This window comes from Salvelinus sp. IW2-2015, linkage group LG14, assembly GCF_002910315.2.
Source record: "Salvelinus sp. IW2-2015 linkage group LG14, ASM291031v2, whole genome shotgun sequence".
NCBI classification, from domain to species: domain Eukaryota; kingdom Metazoa; phylum Chordata; class Actinopteri; order Salmoniformes; family Salmonidae; genus Salvelinus; species Salvelinus sp. IW2-2015.
The window spans coordinates 41,560,156-41,574,497 of NC_036854.1; the positions used below are offsets into that span (position 1 = coordinate 41,560,156).

Here is a 14,342-nt window from a genome sequence, read left to right on the forward strand (position 1 = left end):
CCAAGGACACTTGTCCCTCCTGGGCCCTCCAAGATCCAAGGTCGCTCCTATCAGTCCAGCCAGTCAAGTTTCAAGTTTTAATGTCACGTGCACAGTGAAATAACTTTCTTGCAAGATCGAAACCAAACAATGCAGTAATCAATATCAATGTAGTACTAAACATAACACAAGGTAGAACAAAAACACACAAGAAATAAAACATAAAAAATAAGAACTATATAAAGGGTCAGTCAGGTCCAGTACCATATTTACGATGTGCAGGAATACTGGAGGGATAGAGGTAGATAAGTACAGTACCAGTCAAAAGTTTGGACACACCTACTCATTCCATGGTTTTTCTTTATTTGTACTATTTTCTACATTGTAGAATAACTATGAAATAACACACATGGAATCATGTAGTAACCAAAAAAGTGTTAAACAAATCAAAATATATGTATTTGTTTTAGATTCTTCAAAGTAGCCACCCTTTGCCTTGATGACAGCTTTGCACACTACATTATTCTCTCAACCAGATTCATGAGGTAGTCACCTGGAATGCATTTCAATTAACAGGTGTGCATTGTTAAAAGTGAATTTTTTGAATTTCTTTCCTTCTGAATGCGTTTGAGCCAATCAGTTGTGTTGTGACATGGTAGGGGTGGTATACAGAAGATAGCCCTATTTGGTAAAAGACCAAGTCCATATTATGGCAAGAATAGCTCAAGTAAGCAAGAGAAACAACAGTCCATCATGTCTTTAAGACATGAAGGTCAGTCAATCCGGAAAACTTCAAGAACTTCGAAAGTTTCTTCAAGTGGAGTCGCAAAAACCATCAAGCGCTATGATGAAACTGACTCTCATGAGGACCACCACAGGAAAGGAAGACCCAGAGTTACGTCTGCTGCAGAGGATAAGTTCATTAGAGTTACCAGCCTCAGAAATTGCAGCCCAAATAAATGCTTCAGAGTTCAAGTAACAGACACATCTCAACAACATCTTTTCAGAGGAGACTGTGTGAATCAGGCCTTCATGGTCGAATTGCTGCAAAGAAACCACAACTAAAGGATGCCAATAAGAAGAAGAGACTTGAAGAAATGTGAAGAAACACAAGCAATGGACATTAGACCAGTGGAAATCTGTATTTTGGTCTGATGAGTCCAAATTTGAGATTTTTGGTGGTGACACTGTCTGTGATTTATTTAGAATTCTTGGCACACTTAACCAGCATGACTACAACAGTATTCTGCAGCGATACGCCATCCCATCTGGTTTGTGCTTAGTCGGATTATCATTTGTTTTTCAACAGGATAATGACCCAACCTACCTCCTGGCTGTGTAAGGGCTATTTGACCAAGAAGGAGAGTGATGGAGTGCTGCATCAGATGACCTGGTCTCCACAATCACCCGATTACAACCCAATTGAGATGGTTTGGGAAGAGTTTGATCGCAGAGTGAAGGAAAAGCAGCCAAAAAGTGCTCAGCATATGTGGGAACTCCTTCAAGACTGAGAGAATGCCAAGAGTGTGCAAAGGTAAAAGGTGGCAAAAGGTGGCTACTTTGAAGAATCTCAAATCTCAAATATATTTTGATTTGTTTAACACTTTTTTGGTTCCTACATGATTCCATATGTGTTATTTCATAGAAAACAGTCAAAAAAATCAAGAAAAACCCTTGAATGAGTAGGTGTCACTCCACTCTTTTGACTGGTACTGTGTATCATCATTACCAAGTGCCTCTCACATTGTAACCACCTCAAAAAGTTCTACATCTGCACCATCAAGAGCATCTTCACTGGCTGCATCACCGCCTGGTATGGCAACTGCTCAGCATCCGACTGCAAGGTGCTTACAGAGGGTAGTGCGTACAGCCCAGTACATCACTGGGACCTAGCTCTCTGTCATCCAGGACCTCTATACCAGGCAGTGTCACAGGAAGGCCCTAAAAATTGTCAGACTCCAGCCACCCAAATCACAGTCTGTTATCTCTCTGCTACTGCACGGCAAGTGCTACCGGAGCCCCAAGTCTGGGACCAAAAAGCTCCTGAACAGCTTCTACACCAAAGCCATAAGACTGCTGAACAGTTAATCAATGGCTACATGGACTTTCTGGTTTTCCCCCCTACCTACATGTACATAGTGCTTCAATCAATCACCTAATCAAACCTGCATGTACATATTACCTCAATCAATCACCCCAACTACCTCGTCCCCCAGTACACTGACTCAGAACCGGTACTCCTTGTATACAGTATAGCCTGTATATAGCCTTGTTATTGTTATTTTATTGTGTTACTATTTGATTTGTATTTATTTTCTAATTTTCTTACTTTTTAACTGCATTGTTGGGAAAGGGCTTGGCTCGTAAGTAAGGATTTCACGGTAAAGTCTGCACTTTTTGTATTCGGCGCATGTGACATTTGATTTGATTACAGAACTTGTTCTAGAACAGTCACTTCAGTCATTCCATAGTTCCGACTGATAACTAGGACTGGCACATAGTTGAGGGAGTGTACTTCTGACCCATATACGGTATTAAAGTAATGTGATTGGTCATTGGGAATTTATGTTTGACGCATTATAATTGAATCAATGCTTCAGAGACTTTGGCAGCATCCCAAATGCCACCCTATTCCCTATGTAGTGCACTACTTTTGACCCCAGCTCTGAGCCCTGGTCCAAATAACTGCACTACATAGGGAATAGGGTGCCATTTGGGATGCTGCCTTTGTAATTTCTCAGTCCTTCTATTAATATATTGTCACGTGTTCAATGCAATTACATTCTTGGAAAGTCAATTCAATTAATTTTTATCAGGACTTTAAAATGTACTCATCCTATTCATGTTCCTTTGGTATTAATTATGCCGTTTTATAACGATGTGTGTCATCACGTCAGCAAATAAAAACAGATTTAGTTAATTGAGCGTTGCATGACCTTTATTCCAAGTCACAAATGGAAGTCAATATTCAATACAATAAAGTTGTGAATAGTTTTTTAGTTCACATGGATGAGCTTTTTGTTATTAGCATGTAATACTTGCATCTTCAATTTCATTTACACACCAGGACAACAGAGACAGCTATCTTGTGTGTGTTGTGTGTGTGGTGTGGTGTGTGTGTGTGTGTGTGTGTTGTGGTGTGTGTGTGTGTGTGTGTGTGTGTGTGTGTGGTGTGGTGGTGTGTGTGTGTGTGTGTGTGTGTGGTGTGTGTGTGTGTGTGTGTGGTGTGTGTGTGTGTGTGGCGTGTGTGTTGTGTGCGCCTGTGTGTCTGTGGTGGGTGTTGTGTATGTGTGCCTGTGTGTGTGTGCCTGTGTGCGGGCGGGCGGGCTTTTGTGTGTCATCAAAGCATTCTTTTTTTTGCAAAGCCCTCATGCGTTTGGCTCTGCTCATATAAATGAATGTATATCCTCATATTATCATGCTTATCCATTTATCATAATGTTCCTCAGAAAGCAGCAGTCAGAGCTGACGTCAACGTGTATCTGAGAAACGCTTGTTGTTCACCTCAAGTTAAAACTTGTCTAAAAGTATTCAGTCCATGTGACGGAGAGGCTTGTGAGAGTCATCATTTTCCACTGCCACCAGCGTAATTTGGCGGGAAATCAGAGCTGCTGACTGAAGTCTGGGATTGGCACCAGCACAAAAACATTTGTGAGGGGCGGTAGGGTATTGTGTGTGTGTGTGTACGTGTGTGTGCATGAGCGTTCTTTTTATTTAGGGTTTGTTGCTTGCTGCTTTTGAGTTGAGAAAGGTCTGATTCCTATTTAGATATGGTTTGCCTTCCAGAACTATAAACAGACTCATTTATTTTGGAAAATGCTTTCCAGTTCTTCGCGGTGCCAAACTTTTTGTAGCTGATGTGAAGTGTACCACAGCGAATGTGTGTACATCCATGCGTGCATCCGTGTGTGTGCACTCACTGATGTGTCGGTGAGCTGGCGACCTGCAACACTCTGCCTTCCCCTTCCTGGTCAGCTTTCTTTTGTCGTTGTTTTGTGCGACACTAAATGACTACAGTGGTCATAACAGCTACCAAGCCAGTCTCATCAAGGTGCTTTACAAGCCAAACTTGACAAAAGTCTGCCAAAAGCAACCAGCGCCACAGCCGGCCCGCTCATTAGGCAGGATTATGCGGCCGCCTATGGCGGCAGATTGACGAGGGCGGCATTTTCTGAGCTCAACTGACCAAGACACACCTCCAACAACAACACATAACACCTCTCCAGGGTGCTGTTGGAGAGATGCAGCGCTCCACATTCTGTCAAAATAATTATCTAACATAAATCATATAGAATATACAGCATATGGTGGAAAGAGTACGTGGCCTTCTCTGTAGCCTACAGCATGGAGATCAAATGTATGACAATGTAATGAGACTTTTTACATCTTGCCGGTTTCTCTGATCAAATAGCCTAACCTAAATGGCACCCAATCAAATAAAAAAATGCGCTGACATGTTAACAAACAACATCTTCTTAAAACAGGACAGGTCAAAGTAAAATGGACAATATGAAATGGGCAATCAGGATACTCACAACTGCTGTCCAGAAGTTTCATCCTGTGGGCTAAATTGTCATGATCAGTGGTTTCAACTTTTTATCCATACATTTTTTATGAGCTGATTATAGTGAAAAAATAACATTCTTCTGAATTTCCCACTATGTAAACACATTAGTTAGGTAGCTGATATTCAGAGCTTAAATAGCCAAAATGGATTAGTCATAGTAATCAGGACTAATAAAGCACACACAACGGCCTGTTTTACAAACAGTTGGGCCTAACGCATGGATGGACATTCATAAAATTCCATTGCAGTCCGACATGGTAGGCTACACTCCAGTAAGCATGGACCGACGCCAACGTCTTTTGGACATCTTTGTATGGTCCGTACCGCCCGTCTTTTTTATTGGTGTTTTACTAACTATAGGCCTAGATGGGCATTCCTAAAATTACATTTCGGCCGACACTGTAGGCCAGGGATAGGCAAATCCAGTCATCTAGGGACTGATTGGTGTCACATTTTTTCCCCAGCCCCAGCTAACACATCTGACACCAATAATCAACTAATCATGATGTTATGTTTAGAAAGCAATTTGTTTCATCAGCTGTGTTGACTAGGAATGGGGAAAGTGTGACACCGCTCCAGCCCCCGAGGACTTAAGTTGCCCATCCCTGCTGTAGGCTATACGCCAGTAGGCACGGACTGACGCTGACTCCATTTGGACATCTTTTTTTGGTCCTGTCCGGACCAGCCTTGATTTCCACGTCCACGGACGTTGTTTTTTGGTCCGGTCCCGACTAAATCTGAACCAATCACAGATGTCTATGTTTGGTTCAGATGTTGTCTGGCCCAGCCTTGATTTGGCCCAAACATAGACGTCTATAAATTACAGAACTTTTATTCAGAACCGAAAATTAACCTGATTTCAACATCCGGAAGATATGTATTTTAAACGCCCGGAAAATACAGTTGAAGTGGGAAGTTTACATACACCTTAGCCAAATACATTTAAACTCAGTTTCTCACAATTCCTGACATTTAATCCTAGTAAAAATGCCCTGTCTTTGGTCAGTTAGAATCACCACTTTATTCTAAGAATGTGAAATATTGGAATGATTTATTTCATCTTTTATTTCTTTCATCACATTCCCAGTGGATCAGAAGTTTACATACACTCAATTAGTATTTGGTAGCATTGCCTTTAAATTGTTTAACTTGGGTCAAACGTTTCGGATAGCCTTCCACAAGCTTCCCACAATAAGTTGGGTGAATTTTGGCCCATTCCTCCTGAGAGAGCTGATGTAACTGAGTCAGGTTTGTAGGCCTCCTTGCTCGCACACTTTTTTTCAGTTCTGCCCATACATTTTCTATAGGATTGAGGTCAGGGCTTTGTGATGGTCACTCCAATACCTTGACTTTGTTGTCCTTAAGCTATTTTGCCACAACTTTGGAAGTATGCTTGGGGTCACTGTTCATTTGGAAGACCCATTTGCGACCAAGCTTTAACTTCCTGACTGATGTCTTGAGATGTTGCTTCAACATATCCACATAATTGCACCAGTCCCTCCTGTAGCAAAGCACCCCCACAACATGATTCTGCCACCCCCGTGCTTCACGGTTGGGATGGTGTTCTTCGGCTTGCAAGCCTTCCCCTTTTTCCTCCAAACATAACAATGGTCATTATGGCCAAACACTTCTGTTTTTGTTTCATCAGACCAGCAGACATTTCTCCAAAAAGTACAATATTTGTCCCCATGTGCAGTTGCAAACTGTAGTTTGGCTTTTTCATCTTCACAAGGTCCTTTGCTGTTGTTCTGGGATTGTTTTGCACTTTCCGCACCCAAGTACGTTCATCTCTAGGATGACGTACTGAGAGGTATGACGACTGCGTGGTTCCATGGTGTTTATACTTGCATACTATTGTTTGTACAGATGGACGTGGTACATTCATGCGTTTGGAAATTGCTCCCAAGGATGAACCAGACTTGTGGAGGTCTACAATTTTTTGTCTGAGCTTTTGGCTGATTTCTTTTGATTTTCCCATGATGTCAAGCAAAAAGGCACTGAGTTTGAAGGTAGGCCTCCCAAGCTGTTTAAAGGCACAGTCAACTTAGTGTTAAACTTCTGACCCACTGGAATTGTGATACAGTGAATTTTAAGTGAAATAATCTGTCTGTAAACAATTGTTGGAAAAATTACTTGTTTCATGCACAAAGTACATGTCCTAACCGACTTGCCAAAACTATAGTTTGTTAACAAGAAAAACGAGTATGAAGGACTCCAACCTAAGTGTATGTAAACCTCCGACTTCAACTGTACCTATTTTCAACTTTCTTTCAGAACTGAAAATTAACCTTATTTCAACGCCTAGAAAATACCTCTTTTCACCTTTCATTCAGAACCTAAATTGAACCTAGCTTCAACATCTGGAAAAATATGTATTTTTGACGTATTTTCAATGTAATTTTGCTTACTGGGACTATTCTTGTAGGGACAGCCATTTTTTGGCCTGGCCTATGGCGGCAGAACGGCCAGGACCTGCCCTGACCAGCACACTTTTAGAGTTGAGGCAGCCTTCATATTATGTTAACAATGTGTTTTCTAAACCTCACCTGTTCTGCTCTGTGCTACGTTTTACTTACTGTACCATCCATATTGTACTATTTTTAAACTGCAGTATTTAAAATAGGCAGTATGGGACGTGCTGCTTATGTAAATTCATGAAGTGGAACATACAGCCTTAGGATGCCACTCTACCCTCTCTCCCCAATTGTTTCATTTCATTTATTGAAATTAAGATATTTCTATTTCCAACTTTCACTTTCTTTCGTTTCTGCGTGTCTCAGCAGAGTCCAGTGTCCCTGGAGGCAGAACATAACAAATATATGTAAAACATTTCCTTCTCTTGACCACATGAAAGCCTTTCGGAAACACTACTCTTTCTCTCGATTATGTAAATATCATTTGGAAGAAGAAACTGCTACACTGGCCTATTCTATTCAAACGACCTGAATGACGCATTGTGGGTAATCGTTAGGCTATACCCCACACCCTCTGTAAGCTGGGCCATGTTGAGTAAGCACAAAATGATAAAAAATATGTATTTTGAAAGGGAGAGAATCAAGGAAGTACTAGCTGAACTTAACTAAGATTAGTTTATTGTCAACGTGTGCCCCATTGAACATTAAATCAGTTAGGATTGTACACCAAATGTATCCGTGTACAAAGCATTGGACAAAGCTTTGGCCTCTCTACCTTTGAAGGCTATGAGGAGCTTCACTTACTGGTCAAGACCAGTCAGGTCCACTGGGAAGCACTGGGCCATCATCTGGTAATAGGAGGATTCAGATGCCCTCTGCATTATAGATGAGCTACAGTACAGCAAGTGTGCGTCTCAAATGGCACTCTATTCTATATACAGTGCACTACTTTCCACTATAAAGGGAATAGGATGCCATTTTGAATGCAGCCCCACCACATCAGGGTAGAATGGGTAAAGGAGACCTAGCTACTCTGCTCCTCATGTGGCTTCATGTCATACATGAAGTAATAGAGGACAGGATACCTGCTGAAGTAGCCTTGTTCCTTCCACCCTGTTGCTGTGTATTATAGATACTGAACAGAATACATTTGAGCTTACATTGAAGAGGGGAGCTAATGGAAAAGGGCCCTTACGTAACAGGACATGAACTGCCCTTTTCTGCATACCAATGACTGTCCAGACATGTCCAGATGGGATTCAGCACGGGATCGTTGATGTGAGTTGACATTGTGAAGGAGGCTTGGCTTGGCTAATAGAAGAACCACGGCCCTGTAGACAAGAGGAGAGAAGGCTTGATCAATATGGCTTCAGAGAGAGATCAATCAGTCTGAATCTGCCTGGCACAGTAAACTATGGTTTTATTAGCATTGAGCTGACCGTCCATCCGCTGCGGATGGGGATGGGGACACAGTCTTACGACACTAATGCATTTAGATGCGTTCCCCAAAGAAAAGATGGGGGGGGGATATAGAGAGACAGAGGTAGAGAAAGAAAGAGAAAGAAAAGAGAGAGGTAGATTTGCGTCTGACCTTTCCCTTAACGGTGTAATGTAATGTTATGGGGAGGGATTGAGGCCCCATTAGATGATGACATGGGGATCATGACAACCACTTAGCGTGATGTCATAGTAGATCCGAATGATTCATGTTGGAGGATAACAGGAAGAGAAGGGAGGGAGTGTTGCATGATGGGAGATTACTCTTGATTATGAACTGGGTAAATGTGGGAAAGTAGACAGTGGAACTACAGAAACACAACTCTGCACCTACTGCAGGGCCATTCAACCGCAGCTGGTACCAGCAGACTAACTCATTTAGAACCAGCGACGGAAACTCAATTGGTCCAATTCAGAGAATAATTTATTGAATCGGGTGGTTTAGTGGTGTAGCTGAGTGCAATGGTGGACTGTGAGGGTAACGTGTTATATTAGCTCTCAGTTCAGCTCATTTCAGTTCAACTCTGTTCCGTATGAACTCAAAAGGGGTTATTCTATTAATTCTTTACCATGATCCCTTTGAACACACACACACACACACACACACACACACACACACACACACACACACACACACACACACACACACACACACACACACACACACACACACACATTTGTATTTTAGTTTGAAGACATGTATACTGTTTATTTCCCTTAAACTCGCTCTCTGACAACTTGTACAAAGCTATAGTCACATACAGTACAATGTTTACAATCAATGCAGACAGGGGGAATGGCAATCTCCTGGAAACACGGGCAGTGGTGTTGAATGCAGCGGTGGTAGAAATGGAGAGAGGGAACACCTGGGAGGATAAGGCTTGAGGCAGATGAAGGGATGAGGGGAAGCTAATGAGACGGAGGTAGCCACTGGAGACTTAGGTTGGTAGGTGTGTTGGTTGGTCGGTCCAAAGGTGGGCAGGATGCTGCAGCTTAAAGAATGTAATTACTAACAGCATCATGGGTAAAGTTGACTGGATTATGGCCACATGAACAGACTAAGGGCTAACCGTAAAACCATACATGTACAGGTAAGGACTTTAGAGTAACACACTGCCTTGTCATCAAGGGGCAACTTTTCCCTGTCTGTGCATGTGTGTTCCGTCTGTCATCCGGTGGGAATTTGATGAACTCCCGACGAAGCTCTCTGTGGGTGAATCAGTAGCCTTCCTTCACAGCAGGATAATCCAGTCTGGAAATGAGTAGATTAAGAGAGATTAAGAGATGGCGAGAGCTGCTGGTAATACCACTAAAAAGCACACTGGTTTACTCACTCACTCAAACTCTCCCTCACACATACACATGCAAACACACTTATGCACAGACTTCTTTATGCAGGCACGCACAAACACACACACACACACACACACACACACACACACACACACACACACACACACACACACACACACACACACACACACGCATGCACCCACCAGACTAGCTACTGTACATATGGAGCCTGTTTAATCAATTCTCAGTCTCTCTGTCCTCTGTGACGCCTGTCCATACGTTATTCATTAACTCTGAGAAGTCAGCCCTTTTCTCAGCCTGTGACTGTTTTTATAAGCCTACCCAGACCCCAGTCTCACCAGATTGAAAAACAAGAGAGTGAAACCAATACAATACATCTTCTGTTACACCATTGAAACCTTCTTGAGTCCAATTCATCCTGGACCAGGCTTTATTAGAAATTATTGTAATTGCGTTAACCCCTTCCTTTGCACGCTGTGCACTTATCAAACCGAGGCTAGATAAAGTCCTCAGCTCCCAAATTCATTAAACCTCATTTATATTAAACAGACCGACCATGATAAGTCTCTTCCCCCGCCTGACTCAGCCGTCACCATATAGACCCGGCACGACTGTGCTACCCCAGCAGACTACAGACCCAACGACACTGGTCCTATAGACAGCATGGGTCTTTCTTCCTCTGCAATCCTCTCATATTTGTTTCTCTATTTGTTTTCTTGAAGAATCTCCTCTTCTCTGGTTTCTGTTGTTTTTGGCCCGTGGTCAGTTTTGTGTCATGATACATCCATATTTGCAGGTCTGGGGTCAGTTCAGAGCTTGGTTCCTCTCTCTTTCACGCTCTCCTGCTGTCGCTCTCTCTCTTGCTTCTCTCTCTCTCTTGCTTCTCTCTCACTCACTCGCTTCACTCTCTCTCGCTTCACTCTCTGTGCAATCCGTGCTGTGTGTGTGTGTCCTCTCTCTCTCTCTCTTCTTCTCCTCTCGCTCTCGTCTCTCTCTCTCCTCTCTCTCTCTCTCTCTCTTTCTCTCTCTCTCTCTCTCTCTCTCTCTCTCTCTCTTCTCTCTCTCTCTCTCTCTCTCTCTTTCTCGCTCTCGCTCTCGCTCTCGCTCTCTCTGCTTGGAATGTATCTGTAACAGATCTGTTGGAGGGCCAACTCCTCCTGTATTCCCTGGGCATCAAGAATCAACTCTGTGTGTGTTTGCGCATGCGTGTGTGTGTGTTGGTGAAACAGGGCCCGGCTGTTGTCTTTGGAACAGGCTCTGTTCTCTAACCAGTCACACGTGGTTCCCTCACAGGTGACTGCCAAACAATGCTACAGAATTTTCTCCCTCTCTTTTTTCTCCTTCTCTCTTTCTCTCATCTGTTTGTGGGAAATGTTCTTTTATTCTCTGGAGCCATAATGCATCACAGAACATTCCCACCATATCCTGTACAGTTTTATACTGTTTGTGTTCTAAATGACATCCTATTCCCTACATAGTGCACCACTTTTGACCAGAGCCCTATGGGTCCTGATCAACAGTAACACACTATATATGGAAAAGGGAGCCATTTGGGACACAGGCTGTTGACAAGGACAGAATGGTTGTAGGGGAGAGTGGGGTAAGCTGAGCCAAAGGGGTAAGTTGAGCCACCCTTTTTTTTAGGAAACCATACACAAAAAAGTATAATTTGACCACATATTTAGGAAGAGGTCATCATTTCATGGAGTCTGTGAAGGAAGAAACCACATGGAAAAAGTGGTAAGCAAGTTAGGTGCAAAAAACTGATTTCCATCAAGTCAAATTAATCTATTACGTTAGAGGTTTCATGATGCTAAGTAGATCATTTTAAGATTGTTCTATACATCAGTTTATACTCAATTTGCCCCATACCCAGCCAAGAGACCACTTTTTTAGACAAGCTATGTTTTCAAAACTGTAATGTTTACATGAATTAGGATTATTTCCAAGGATGCACAACACTCTGAAATATATATAGATATCTTTGTTAGAAAGAATACTATATTGAATACTATAACGTTTCTCAACTTACCCCCCTCCCCCTAACATTGATGACTGGAAACACAAGACTCATTAAGTCTAGTTTTTCTTATTAGGTCCAAGCTAAAACCCTACAATGTCATTTCTTAACTGTCACTCAGTAATAGGGTTGTGTTAAAAGTGACATGTGTATCGAGTGGCCGGTTTGCCCAATAATCAATGTCGCAATACATTGACCACTGAGCAAAAGTCATTTGCCATTTAATGAGGCCCACTGGATGAAGCAGCTATGTTTACAGCTATGAGAAATCCATGCTGCTTCATCTGACTGGGAGCACTAGCCTTGTCTGTTGACTGGAAGATGACACTGCCTTTGGTACTGGTTCCTACATGCAAATCTGTGAAAGATTGTATTGTATGTTTGAAGTGGCCATGGACAGACTGAACCTTGTTTGAGACTTGAGACTTGGTTTTGCATCAAGGGTTTGTTCTTCTCTCTTTCCCCTCCACTGACCTCTCTTCTCTCTCTGTCCCTCTTTAGGAGGTTCCAGGAAGCTCACGGGAGGAGGAGCAGCCTCTGACAGACCCTCTGGACGACCATGAGCGCCACATCTCCCACTCCATGTTCGGGACCATAGAGTGCATGGACGACCAGCCCTCCATGCCGCCACGCAGTGTCATGATGGGACCGCGCATGATGGGTGAGTCACCTGAACTCATGGTGGTATTCGCAAAAATGCGTTGGTATAAACTACATGGTAAAATATTTGTTTTTGAAGCAAACTGCCGTTGTCCTGTAACCAAGAGTGGCCGAATGTCTTCTATGATAACATTCTAATATTGCACCTTGATTGAAAGTGAGGTAGCGAGAGAGACAGCATTTATTTTTCTCTGAGTTAGCTGACCTCACACCTCTTCCATCTTCCTCATCCCTCCCGTCCTCACCCCTCCATTTAATGTCATTAATGTCATCCCCGATTCATCCCCCCTTCACTCTCGACCTGCACGATTGCACTCAGGTCAATTCCCATTCCGTTCCAGGTCCAGTTCAGCTCCAGTTCTGCTAGTCAATTCAGTCCTTAACCAGTCACCTCCTGTCATCTCTGTATCGACCTCACTGCCATGGAGCCACGTTTTGACACAGCTGGAGGAGCCTGACACCCCCACCTGACCCCACCTCTTCACACTCCACACTACCCACCATACCCCCTCTCTCTTCCTTCTCTCCCATTTCCTGTACTCTCCTCTGAGTTAGACCTAGCTACTCCAGCCTCTCCTCTCTTCCGCTCTCTTCCTCTGCTCTCTCCTCCTCTCTTCCTCTCCTCTCTCTCCGCTCTCTTCCTCTCCTCGCTACCCTCCCCCACTCTCTTCCTCTCCTCGCTACCCTCCCCCCTCTCTTCCTCTCCTCTCTACCCCTCTCTTTCTCTAATCTCCCCCTCTCTTCCTTACTTCTCACCCTCTCTTCCTCTCCAAGAAAGGAGAAGATTAGCAGTGCTCTCTCATCTCATATTGGTCTATAGTAGCATGTGCTCTCTATCTCCATGTTATCTACATCGTAGTAGCAGTGCTCTCTCATCTCATGTTATCTACAGTAGCAGTGCTCTCACTCATAATCACTGTATCTAGTAGGAGTGCTTCTCATCTCATATTGTCGATAGTAGGGCAGTGTCTCTCATCTCCATGTTAGTCTACAGTAGCAGTGCTCTCTCATCTCCATATTGTCTATAGTAGCAGTGCTCTCTCATCTCCATGTTTCATAGTAGGCAGTGCTCTCATCTCCATGTTTCTATAGTAGCAGTGTCTCTCTCATCTCCATATATTGTCTATAGTAGCAGTGCTCTCTCTATCTCCATGTTATCTAGAAGTAGCAGTGCCTCTCACTCCATGTTATCTATAGTAGAGTGCTCTCTCATCTCATGTTTTCAGTAGCAGTGCTCTCTCATCTCACATATTGTCATAGTAGCAGTGCTCTCTCATCTCATGTTATCTATCAGTAGCAGTGCTCTCTCATCTCCATATTGTCATAGTAGCAGTGCTCTTCATCTCCATGTTGTCTATAGTAGCAGTGCTTCTTCATCCATTTGTCATAGTAGCAGTGTCTCTTCATCTCCATATTGTCTATAGATAGCAGTGCTCTCTCATCTCCATGTTACTATAGTAGCAGTGCTCTCTCATCTCCATTTGGCAAGTAGCAGTGCTCTCTCATCTCCATATTGTCTATAAGTAGCAGTGCTCTTTCATCTCCATGTTGTTATAAGTAGCATGTGCTCTTCATCTCCATGTTATCTACAGTAGCAGTGCTCTCTCATCTCCATGATTTCTAAGTAGCAGTGCTCTCTCATCTCCATGTTTCTACAGTAGCAGTGCTTCTTCTCATCTGCATGTATCTACTAGTAGCAGTGCTCTCTCATCTCCATGGTTGTCATATAGTACAGTGGCTCTCTCATCTCCATATATTAGTCCAGTCGAGTGCTCTTCATCTCATGTTATTACAGTAGCAGTGCTCTCTCATCTCCATGTTAGTCCATACAGTAGCAGTGTCTCTCAACTTCCATGTTTCTACAGTAGCATGGGCTCTCCTCATCTCCATG

At 43.1% G+C, this 14,342-nt stretch overlaps 1 pseudogene; it reads left to right on the top strand.

The window, feature by feature from the left end:
* LOC111973562 (partitioning defective 3 homolog) overlaps positions 1–14,342 on the top strand; it is an 807,950-nt pseudogene that overhangs the window by 371,858 nt on the left and 421,750 nt on the right.